Source organism: Triturus cristatus, chromosome 4_1, assembly GCF_964204655.1.
Source record: "Triturus cristatus chromosome 4_1, aTriCri1.1, whole genome shotgun sequence".
NCBI lineage: Eukaryota > Metazoa > Chordata > Amphibia > Caudata > Salamandridae > Triturus > Triturus cristatus.
In genome coordinates, this window is record NC_140585.1 from 892,342,099 (window position 1) to 892,354,535 (window position 12,437).

The 12,437-nt window shown below is 44.1% G+C and overlaps 1 protein-coding gene across 5 annotated transcripts in view; it reads left to right on the forward strand.

The window, feature by feature from the left end:
* Positions 1-12,437, forward strand: part of LOC146855745 (NACHT, LRR and PYD domains-containing protein 5-like) — a 561,293-nt gene that overhangs the window by 463,467 nt on the left and 85,389 nt on the right. The gene's annotated exons all lie outside the window — the stretch shown is intronic.

Genomic DNA, 12,437 nt, shown 5'->3' on the forward strand with positions numbered 1-12,437 from the left:
CAATCTCTAAATGTGTTTGCATCTAATATTCAGGGATAGTTACTTGTGTTTTTAATATTGTAATACAGCAGCTGTTCACGAATATTATTGTAAATAATCTGTGATCCCCCTCCCATTTCTTATATGTGCGGTCCCTCTTTCATCTGAATTGTTTTTATGGATGTTGAATTAAACAAGTACCATTTCTCTGTAGAATGTTTGTAATAGACTCTTGCATATCACCCATATTATAAATAAATGAAAGGAAAACAGTATTTAAAACAATCTGTTTAAGAATTATTAAGGTAATCAGGGCAAGAATCTTCAGAAAGAAGCTGGCTCCATTAGGGGGCCCCCTGAAAGACTTGGGCCCACTTTGCCCTTGCCTTAAAACGTCTCTGTCGGTATCCCGGGTGACACACTTTTATACTATTCGTTTAGCAGACAACTTTGCCAATGCTTAGTGTAGCAGCCTCTTTTACTTCGCATACATAAGGGTTACAATACCGGCAATTTAGGTTACCAATCATGTGTGTGATACGTTGTCTTGCATTAATACCTGGAGAAGCGAAACTACGCAGATCATAGTACAACACCAACCCGGGCTAATGTTTCCTGGGGGAAATTCCAGTCGACTAGTTACAATGGTTTCTACTGAATCCATCTCTCTATGAAAGACAAGCATTTGGCAATGCAATAGGTCTCATATTTACGCGAGTTTGAGCTATTGGCATTGCAAATGACAATGCCTTTTATTTCTTTTTTGGTTTTTAAAACCTAAATAAAAGGCATTGTCATTTACAATGCCAATACCTTAAACTTGCGTAAATGCGAGACCTAATGCATTGCAAATGCTTGTTGAGCCCAGCTAGCAATCCTCTCTGGGGTGTAGTATAACATACAGATCGTGCTGAACTGCTGCAGACTTAAGCTGACAGAGTGAAGCGATCTATCTATGGTTCCTAATGCACGATTAATTGCTGTAGCAGCAACATTTGTCCTCAGAGTCTCACTCCATCTTGCTGCCAGCTTTTCGCAACTGTTCTACCTGAACTGACACAGGCATTGATACATAGTGCTAATTGCATATTTCCGAAGCTAGACAATTCCAAACCAGTTATATGCTTACATGTATTCATTCGACAGTATGTGGCATCGTGTGCATGTCCATTTAGACCTTGGACTGCTTCCTGATTTGGTGTGTAAATCATATTTTTACTATTAACAATGAGTTTCAAATTAGCCTGCTGATATATGATCGCTTGAGGATTGTAGGAATTAGCTGTTTAAATCCCCATCTCCTTCTCGCTGATTCCACTGACACGAGAAAAACATTGAAAGTTTAACTGTCTTTTTCTCTTAAAGTATTCTTCTAAATAGCAAGTAGAAGGATGTTCTCTTCTATAGAAAATCTGTAAAATTTACTAGAATAAAAAGTGATCTAGCAGAGCCTTTAGGGGAGGTAAACATCAGTACTCTGTGAGCTCTTGCTATGGTTAAATCTCCTCAAAACTCAGGGAGGGCACGGTTCTTTTGCTGTAAGGTGTCCGACCTCTACTGTTTTAAAGCACTCTGTTGTTTCCATTGTTTTGGCCACTACAATCTAATTCTGCCTGGGTTCTAAAAGCTAGACTGCCGTTTTTACAGAGCTACTTCCTTTTATTCTGGCTTTCTTTCGTTGTTTCCAGGGAATATTTTACATGGCAAACTTCTTAAGCTTTGCACCCAGTTCTAAGGGAAGACTGTGTTCCTTTTAGAGACAAAGGTGGTATGAATCAGAAATATCAGAGCTCTTGGTGAACCAGGCGGGCCAGGTGAAACATTCTTGATTGCCTTCTTCTCATCACACACTTTTGTTTCCTTGTTTGCCATGCTCTTATTTGAAGCCCTCAGCTGCAGCTCTTTAATAGGAAGATTTTTTTATTGCATTTACTGGTAATGTTGAATTCTCCCTCAAATTTTCTTTTTGGTTTTTGATTTGGCTGGATTTCATGTTTTTTTTAGCTTGATTCTGCCTCCTCTGTCCATCTATTAGGCCTACAGGCTAATTCCCTTCCCTGCTCCCATCACGTTGAGTAATGAGGATGCTGGTTGGTCTGTTACACTGTGTTTCTCCTACTGACAGTTTTCTCAAAGGCTGAGTAACTTCACCACTTCATGTGGATGTCTTCCACCCTGGTTTTATGTCAGGGTTATCTCCTCCATCTTGCTTTGGTTTGCATTAACGCTCTTGACAAAGCTCACCTTGGAATACATTTTGTCTTTGCTTTTTTATTCCATATTACTTCCATAAAGTGTACTTTCCAATCCTCAGGAACTGTTGCCTAAGACGTGGGTTTCTTAACCCTAGGACTCAGCACGTATGGGCGCATTCATTCGCCAGTTCACTCCTTGCTTCAAATGGACTATGGCTTCTAAATTGCTTTCTCACTTTCGCTCCCAACTGAGCCATCAGCCCCTGTGAATTGAACCGAGCAAACAGCATGCACCCAAGAGAAGGATACCGGTCGAACCTCGCTGCAGCTCAAACACCTCTCTCGAGCCATCCTAAACACAGCTTGTCACGTACTCCTTTAGCATGAGTCGTCCGTACATAGTTGCTTTACTCATTTAGCTGCATTCAACCGCTTCAGGTCTTATCGTCAGTTGTGTTTGTATTGTTCTGTAATCCAATTGTTTAATTTGTTGAAAGCACAACATATTGCTGACCAGCAAATGTCTTTTAGGATGCTTGCCACTGCCACACCCTTTGCTGTGCACAGCAATATAGCATCCTCTGTTCTTTTCTGAGAGCGATTATTAAATTATTGCTTATCAATTGCAGAACACAATGTTGCCAGTCAATTGTCAGCTCTGGTTGTATTCTTGTTTGATGCAGCCTGCAAGCCAGCATCCTTGTTAAACAAGCCTTTCCGGCTTCCTAATGGGGCGTGCCTAAGCTTGGATACTGTTTATGCTCCTTGCCAGTGCAACTTTATATCCTTTTTAGGTCTCGGCTAGGCAGCGCATGCGCTGTCTCGTCGAGAAATGCTGTATACAGTATGGTGAGGGAAGCTCCGCCTACTTTCCTCCTAGCTTTACCTATCTTTTTAATTGGCCGAATTATTAAATTCTGCATTGTGATTGGTTTTCGGGAACTTAATCCCGCCTCCTGACGACCATGTCGTTATTTTTCTCCTTCCATGGCTATCAGCCCCTTTACTTTAAAAACTCTTTTGTTCCCCTGCCTCCCCCTTTCCCTCTCACAGTCCCTCACTTTTCTGCCCACCACACCCTCCCTCCCCCTACTACCGTTCGTGCCTTTTTGGACGCCTGCACTTTGTTTACAATGCAATAGGGCTCGCGGAAATACGAGTCCTATTGCATTTGTAAATGCTTGTTTAAACCTTGGATTGGCTGAGTGCATTCGCACTCTATTTTGCCTGACTTGTCCTCAACACATGCCCAATACAGACGTTACCTGGAAGCGGAAGCGCGGCTGAAAAAAGGCAGAAGGGTGAATGTCAGCAGCAGCATGGCGGCTGTAAAGCAAATGCACGTCGTGCTGTGCGCTTTACTGAGGGCAGGCAGGAGCCACAGCTTGTTTTAAAGAGCTTGCTGGAGCTCCGTTGTCATCTCTTTCATGTGCAGCCTGCTGTGCGCTTTCACTTTTACAATTCTGCAACACGCAGTGCCTGATCATTATCTTTTTACCACTCTCCCTCCCCCCAGCCCTGTACATAGTATCTTTGTAAGTTTTTTTTCTTTAACAGCACGGCGTGCCGCTGAATTGATGTTTTAATAATGGCGGGCACGCCCTTTCTTTTCCCTCTCAACTTGCAGCTTGTTGGCTACATAGTAGGTGAACGCGCACTGTGACGCCGCTGTTCATAGTCGTGCTCTTTGGAGGCTTACTCCGCATATATATATATAAAATGCCAGTACCAGCCAAAAGTGACTACAAAGTGATACGAATTGTGTGCCCCCGCAGACTCTAGATGGACTCTAAATCGAACGGTACTGTAGCCAGAGGTTGGATGTCAAGAGGTGTGAGTCTGAAGACGCCCGTCGACATGATCGGCTCCCCCAGGTAAGTGTTTCCGACTTGTGTTTGAGGCAGCCTCACATGGGGAAAGGTCTGTGCTCGGCTGCCCTAGCCCCTAGAACCCCAACTCTGTGATTCCCACCTGCCCCTGAAATGAGGCTACGGCGCAGGAGAGTGCCTCTGGATGGGATGTGAGGACCTGGCCGCAACTTCAATGGTTTGGAGAAAGAGTCGTTGCCTACAAAGTGGCACAGATGCTTGAATTGTCTATAGCCCTGTACGATTCTCTAGTGCGCCGCCCCCCTTCCGGAACACCAGGGACAACCTCAGCCCCTTCTCTGACTGGAGCAATGCAGAGAGGTGACAGGATGAGCCTGCACTGACCCAGGAAGTGCTGACCGCATGGAGACCTGTCATGTGCTACCAGGATATCAGCCCTTGTTGTGTCGCCAGCTTTGCCTTGGGAGTGCATGCTCCTATCTGTTAGCACCCTGGCACTAACACCACCTAACCCTAAGCAGAAGTTGAAAAGTTAAGGCACCTTTTAAGTCTAGTGTGCCCTGTCTTACAGGGAGTTAATGGGCACCAGAACCACCACTAGCCCCCTCTTGTGCCTCATGCCCTCTTTAGCAGGCACTAAACTCCGTCCCTGCAAAGCCCCTGTGAGGGTCCCTCTGGGTGGACGCTCCACCATGTGCTGGGGGGGGGGGGGGGGGGTCCTGTTCAGTGGGTTATTAGGGGTTTCATAGGAAGTGTGTTAAACACTTATAACACGCTTACACACAAGAACCCTTAGCCCAACTCCCCATTAATGGCAACACTTCATGGCACCGGGGGCTGGTTGCTGCAAGGGGTGGCAAGAGGAACCCCGAGACGGTGCCTGTGGTGTTGACTGTTGAGACTGCAGACAGCGCCGCTGGACCACGGATCCGAAGATCATGACAGACATTGTGCAAAGAGTGGGGCGGGGAGGAAAACTATAGCATTTAGCACAGAGGCGCTATAGCAGTTTGGGGTCTGATGTCTGACGAGGAAGGTCCTAGTCTGTATTTATAACTATAGCTCTATTGTATGTATAGTGTTAGTTATATGTATATTACTTTCTCATAGACAAAGTAAAGCAGGCACCAAATTGTTTGCTCTTTGGGTGATTTCTGTGTTGGGTTGTATCTGAGTGTGTAGCCACCCACCCTCCCCCCTCTTAAGTAAGCCTTTGGCGGCTCTGCGTCACTCTCCCTAGAGTCAGGTGCTAAAGGGGATTACCTGGTAATTCAGTTTGTTGTCCAGCAGCACAGTGTGCCTAGGTCGCCGGGGGTAATGTAATGTAATGTAATGTAATGTAATGTAAAATGTATTTCTATAGCGCCATAATCACTCAGAGAGTATCATGGCGCTCACCCAACCCAGATGAAGGGGGTTGGTGGGAGAGACACACTTCACGCTGAACATCACATTCCTAAACCATTGCCATAACTGCAGCGTCAGTTCTTAAAAAAAGCCAAGTTTTTAAAGCCTTCCTGTATTGGGTTTCATGGGACATGGAGCGTATAGCAAAAGGAAGCTTATTCCACGCTTTGGTCCCCAGTACAAAGAGGGATTTACCCCCTCTAGTCACCAGCTTAAATCTGGGGGTTACAAGGAGGTTCTGCCCTGCAGACCTTAGGCAGCGTGCTGGATGGTAGCGTTTAAAACCATTTTGTAGGTATTTAAGTCCTTGGTGGTGAAAAGCCCTAAAAGTAATTAGGAGGATCTTAAAGAGTATCCTCTTAACGACGGGGAGCCAGTGAAGCGCACTCAGCGCTGCTGAGGCTGACGACTTACGCGGCAGACGTAGAACTAACCGAGCTGCTGCATGCTGGACTATTTGCAATCTATGGAGAACCGACTTGTTTGTTCCAGCATATAAGCTATTGCAATAGTCAAGCCTGGAGTTTATTAGTGCTACAGCAACTGTTTTCCTAGCTGACAGAGGCAGAAGATCGAAGAATTTCCTCAAGGCTTTTATGATATGGAAACAGGTGCCAGCTACGGTAACCGCTTGCTGCTTAAAAGACAGTTGATTGTCGAATTTGATGCCTAGATTCCGAGCTGAGGTGATGGTATTGGGGGGAGTCACAGCATCCTCAGGCCAACAGTTCTTTGGGGAAAACAGCTTGTGTTTTCCAAATGGCAAAATCTCAGTCTTATCAGCATTACACCTAAGGTGATTGTCAGACATCCACTTAAATGTTGCTGTTAGACAGTCTTTGAGATTTTTCTCGGCATCGGGTTGCTCCCTATCCAGTACTAAAATAAGCTGAGTGTCGTCAGCATACGAAATAGTACTGATCTGGAATGAGGTAATCAGTTTTATCAGGGGAACCATATACAAATTAAAAAGTATAGGGCTCAAACTTGATCCCTGGGGAACTCCAAAACTGAGTGCCTTTGCTTCAGATTGATAGGGGCCCAGCACTGTAATTTGACGCCTGTCTTTGAGAAAGTTAACCAGCCAAGCCAGAGCCGTCCCCGCCACTCCTGCGGCAGCCAACCGGTCCACTAGAATGGAGTGTGAGACCGTATCGAAGGCTGCCGACAGGTCAAGTAGAATTAAAACCGCCTCCTTTCCTTGGTCCATGGCCATGCGAAGGGTTTCTGCTGTATACAGCAGAGCAGACTCGGTGGAATGGCTTGAGCGAAACCCTGACTGATGTGGATGTAAGATATTATTTACTTCCAGAAAGTTCGTAAGTTGTTTAGTTACGAACCTTTCGGTCAGCTTCGACATCACCGGCAGCAAGGAGATCGGGCGTAAATTTGAAAGAGTGGTGGGGTCGGCAAGGGCTTTTTTTTGGAGTGGTTTAACAGCAGCAAGCTTCCAGTCATTGGGGACCTCTGCAGTAGCTAGGGATGAGTTAATAATACTGTTAATGATAGGATTCATGAGTTCTACCGTGGTGTGTAGAACCAAAGGGGGACATGGGTCGAAAGGAGATCCTGATTTGCAAGCTAAAATAGCTTTAGAGGAGTCTTCAAGAGAGATGGAAGCAAAAGTATCCAAACATACAAGAGAACTCGTCCTCACCCCTCTTTCTGTATTTCCTAAAGTAGGATGCACTGGAGGAAAGCTCTTCACTATATTGAGGATTTTATTCTCAAAGTAGTCGGAAATTGCATTACAAACCTTTAAGGAAGGTGGAATTTCCTGCACAAGGGTTGAAGGACTCATGAAGCCCTTGACTATCTGGAAGATTTCTTTTTGGTCTTGATCGGCCATCACTATGGCTTGAAGATAGTATGCCCTTTTAGCTGATTTTATGTCTGCATGATACTTTCCCCTAGCAAGTTTATATAGCTCACGGGCAGTAGTTTCATAATTCCTGCGCCACTGTCGTTCTAGTCTTCTTAGTTTACCTATTTCTGCTCTCAACTCCTGAGTAAACCAGGGGGCATTCCTTTTGATTTTGGTTGAGCTACACTTTTTAAGACTCGTGGGGCCTAGTTTCTTACCTATCATAGTTAGCCAGTCACAGAGGTTATGATAGTCTATAGAGGTACTGCCTGTTAATACGGGAGTGCAAGCTACACAGGAGTCCAGCACATCAGGACGATTAGAAATTTCCTTCCAATTAGGTTTATATGTCAGATTTGAAATTGGGGAGTTATTAGTAATAGCACCCAAGTTTTTATGATGTATAGGAACACGAAATGGAATGAAAAAGTGATCAGACCAAATCTGAGGGCAAGGAGATTGAACTGTAAGTCCAGTGAAGTTAGAACAAACACAGTCCAATATGTGACCTCCCAGATGAGTATGTTGATGCGTCAAAAGGGTAAGTCCTAATATATTGATGGTATCCATAAAATGTTCTACTCCTTGGGCATTCGGGGAGTCGAGATGTAAGTTCAAATCGCCCAGTATAGTGAAATTAGAGCATCTAAGCGATAGATCACTTAGGACTTCTCCCACAGTATCTAAAAACTCCTTCGGGGGGCCTGGAGGACGATAAACAAGTGCACCCGAAAAAGTGAATGAATCATGGATGCCTAATGAGAAAAATAAAGCTTCAGCTCCTTTGATATCGACCAATTCGTGTGAGGAACATTTTAATGAGCTGCGAAAAATAATGGCAAGACCCCCTCCCCGTTGTTTTTCTCTGTCCAAACGCTGGATAGAGAATGTTAGCGGGAGGGCTATGGCAAGATCTGGGTTACACCAGGATTTAAGCCACGTTTCAGTAACCAAAAGCCAATCGAGCTCATTATCAATGATTAAATCGTGTATATGTTGGGCATTCTTACACAGCGAGCGTGCATTAATTAAACCACCTCGCAGAACAGAAGTGGTAGACAATAATTTTACTATAGGCTTAGTCACAGAAGACATCGTGTTCTGAATACAAGCTCAGGGGCTGACCGGGTTCAAGGAGTGCTACTCTATGACTCTCCTAAGGTAGTCCGACATGCAATGATACAGTGGCAACTGGCCGGCCCGGACTGGACATTACAGAAATTTGCCCAATCTTACCCTTTCTGCTACAGCTGTCTCCGCCCTCCCGCCTCCTTCGCGCGGACGAGCGCAGACGGGCAAGACTCTGGCCCGACTCCGGCACGAGTCTGGCACCACCGCTGCGCGTCACCGCTGCGCGACCAAAGCGAGCTTTAAATAGGGCCTCCCCTCACCTCCGCCGGAGCACTAGAGCGCTCAGCGTGCTGGTGCCAGGACTGAATAGTCAAACCTTCCCAAAATGGCGGCCAAATACGAGTGTATCTGCCGATTTTAAACCCGCTAAACGCAGCGGTGGGGGCACAATTTATGATGCAGGTATGTGGCCAATAAAGAGTAAACAAGCAATCCCTGACTGTGATTCCACCACTCAAGACAAGTGTGACAGGACACAACAGTAACACTGTACTGGTACTAACAGGACGGAAATAGCATTGCATAAGACCAGGCAGGGAACCTGTCATTATTTCTTGGCATTTCGAAATCACATATTCTATTCAGTTTTATCAATATAGCCATTCATAACACTTTATTTGTTGGTGTGATTTGTTAGTCAGTCAATGCCTGTACTGCACTTGTCTGTGTGTACATTTTATACTACAATTTCCACCCGGGAGGTTTGTATTTCATCTTGTCAAAGAAAAGAAAACGAGAACCAGGTGGATGAACAAGACCAAATTCAGTATTTACAGTGTCATGGCGCTGGACAAAAAACAATTTGTTTTATGTTTGAGGAACGTCAGATGGGTGCATTTGATCAAAGTAGATCCAGAAGTTACTGCTGAGTCCCCCTCCCAGAGATGCTGCAAACGTGCACACCGAAGCCAAGTACCATTACATCTCCTCTTTAGTTACTCCCACTTGACAGCCGGTCTGGGAATGGCAGTGATTCAAAAGATACAGGTGTATGAGAGAGGGGAACCTGTAGGACCGCTCCCTAGTTCCTTCTGCGCTGTGTGGGGTGGAGACCCTCCTACTGCTCTCGTCTTGGACGTTTTAAGGCAGGGCAGGGTTTTTCTAGAACAATATTTAACTTTTGACGTGTCACACAGTTTGGTGCTGACTTTCCCTCCATGTAAAAAAACAGTACATGTTTCAGCACCCAGGGTAATGTGCTGCATTGCTAAATACATATAAGGTCCTAAAGGCGAGACCGATTGCATTGCAAATGCTTGTTTTACCTGTTGGCGGCAGCGTGAAGGGGTTTCTGACCAGGGTCTGATACAGTTTATGTTGCTTCACTTGGCGATGCAACTATATATCCTTTTTCAAACTGTTGACAGCAGTCTCAAGTGGCTTTCATTGTTGCTTGAGTCCTCCGTTACCATTTCTGCTGTCGGTCTGTTTGTACTGATTCTAGTCCCACTAAATGCCCTTGTGAGTATGCTCCATCTAGGGCTTTATGTGGGATGAAAAAACTGGGGGGGGGTCTCTCAAAGGGGCGTGGTCAATGTAATTAAGGGTGTGGCTTAAAACACGTAAGCTAAAAATCTCTGTTTAGCACAGTGTGCCACCCGACATGTATTTTGCTGTTCCTGTCATTGCGTCCATATATACGATACAACAAGTCACATCATACCTACAAGTCAGGACTATTGGCTTTGTCAATGGTTACTAGTTGCATAAGATAAATCAGCAGCAACTATGGCTTGTATATAATATTGAAAAAACGTCCACTTAAAGCCCTAGTGACACCACAACAATGTTGCTACTCCTGAGTTTCAAAAAGAGAAGGGAAATCCAGAGAGAAAATGACTCTCTTTAAAGGATTTCCCTTCCTCTACAATGCTCACCACTCGCAAATCAATGTGCCTGCTGTCACTGCAGTCCGGAAAAAATACGGACTGCCTGTGTTAGGGCACAAAACAGAGCCCGATAGAGACCCGTTTTGAAGCCGTCTTAAAATAAATTGCCGGTGCTCAGACCCGGTGAGACCCGGCCCACTTAAAGCCCTGGGTACATCCTCTAGATCGGGTCTGTTTCCAGCTACGGCTCACTGCATGTGCCATGTTTCTGTGTGCGTGGCCTGCAACCAGAGAATTTGGTGCTAGAAAATAAGCAGCACAGGATAGCAGGCCTCCCGACCTCCATCTCCTAACTCAGGGTAGTTCTATTACAAAATTACAATGGGTTGCACGAGTAATGAAGGAAGACGACTCCAGAGAATGGCTCAGAGATTCAACATTGGCATTCATTTTCAGTGCTGATGTAACAGGTTTTTACTATGGTTTTCGTCCATGTTGGAGAATGGTTGTTCAGAGAATTGTTTGCTTCAGGTTTCTTTGGCACCATTTTAAGAGTAGTTATGGAGAATCCTCCATTCAAAGTTTGTCCTAATTGCCACTAAAAATGTACATCCTACGATAAGCTTCCAGTATGGATCCTCTATTTGCCTGGAGATCATAACTCAAAACCTGTTGTAAACATGAACCTTAAAAGACAGAATAAAAATAGATTAACAGGTTTTAAGGGATTCAGATTTCTCACAGTAAAAAAAACCAAGATCCATCTATGCCAGAAATTATGTTTTCAGAAAATGGTGATGAGTCGGAGGTAACTGAAGAGGGCCAAAGAACAATGTAGTACTCGGATATGGGGGAGATTGATCCACAAAATGGAGAAATTTGGGGAACATTCTAACTAAACCCCCCAAATGTTCTTTGCATTTCTTGACTCAGTGATAGGTTGTCAGAGTCATAAACAATGTCACACTAGTTGGAATACAATTTCTTGACATCAATGCATTCCCCAGATGAGCAGTCATTAAAATACAATAGTCCTTCCAGGTCAAAAAAGAAGTCGTCAGACAGGATATGCCAAAATATTTCTAAAAGACTGCAAAGCACATTAAGTTAGAAAACCAATTGTTGTTTTGAAAAGATTTGAAAGGTCGTGGATCCGAAAAAGGTATTGATGGCGTCAAACCAAAGAAGCAACCTAAAAACGTCAATACCTTATAGTTTGCGAAGACTTTCAGCATCAAAAGAAAAGAGAAAGTCGCTCAAGATAGCAATAGCCTCATAATTCAGTATAAAAAAAAAGCGTTTCCTGATGGCCTTTTAAAATAAAACAGCCTAAGCCCAGAGAGTCTCAAGCAAAACGAAAAATGCAGACAGTGTACTCATACTTTGCAAGGGGGTATGAAAGAGAGGAGAAGCTATTGCTAAAGAACGGGAATATTTAAAAATTCCTAGCAATTCGGACGCAAGTCAGGGATTTTCAACATTTTCTATAGCGAGAGGCACTACCGAGCTATGAAAAATATCCTGAGCTGCTGCCTCACATGTGAATTAGATAATAATACATAGAGGCCAAGCCACTTAAATACTGCCCGTAGAACACCCAGTTCAGCTGCAGTGACCAAACACAATATCAGAAGAGCTGTATTGGGAAAGGTTTATCCGTGCCATCCCCACGGGCCAGTTCTGCTCCTAAACTCTTCTTTATGATTCACCTGTGAAAGGAGAGTGTCTCACTGGAGTTTATATTCTCTTTCCCATGGAATACATGGTATGACACTGCTACCATTATGAGAGACAAGTTCAATTATCTGGTGGATTGCCCAAAGTTCATTGGTTGATGTCCAGAAACTAGCAATGTCTGAATAATTCAAGATTAAAAATATATACACACTTCAAAGCACTATAGTAGTAAGCATATTTGTGCAGCCTTCACCATACCCTTAAGTATACCTCTAAGAGAAAGATGAAACACTAATTAATTAATAAAATGTTTGTTTTAGAAAATGAAGAACTCTTGAAGAAAGAAAGAAATGAAGGAAGGGGAAAAGAAAGGAAAAGAAAGAAAGAGGAAGTAGGAAAAGCAAGAAGTAAAGAACGAAATATGTGACAAAGAAACCGAAAAATGGAAGGCATAAAAGGGTCAAATGAAGGTATGAACAAAGAGAAAGAAAGGAAACAGAAACACAGGTGGGAGGGAGATATAAAA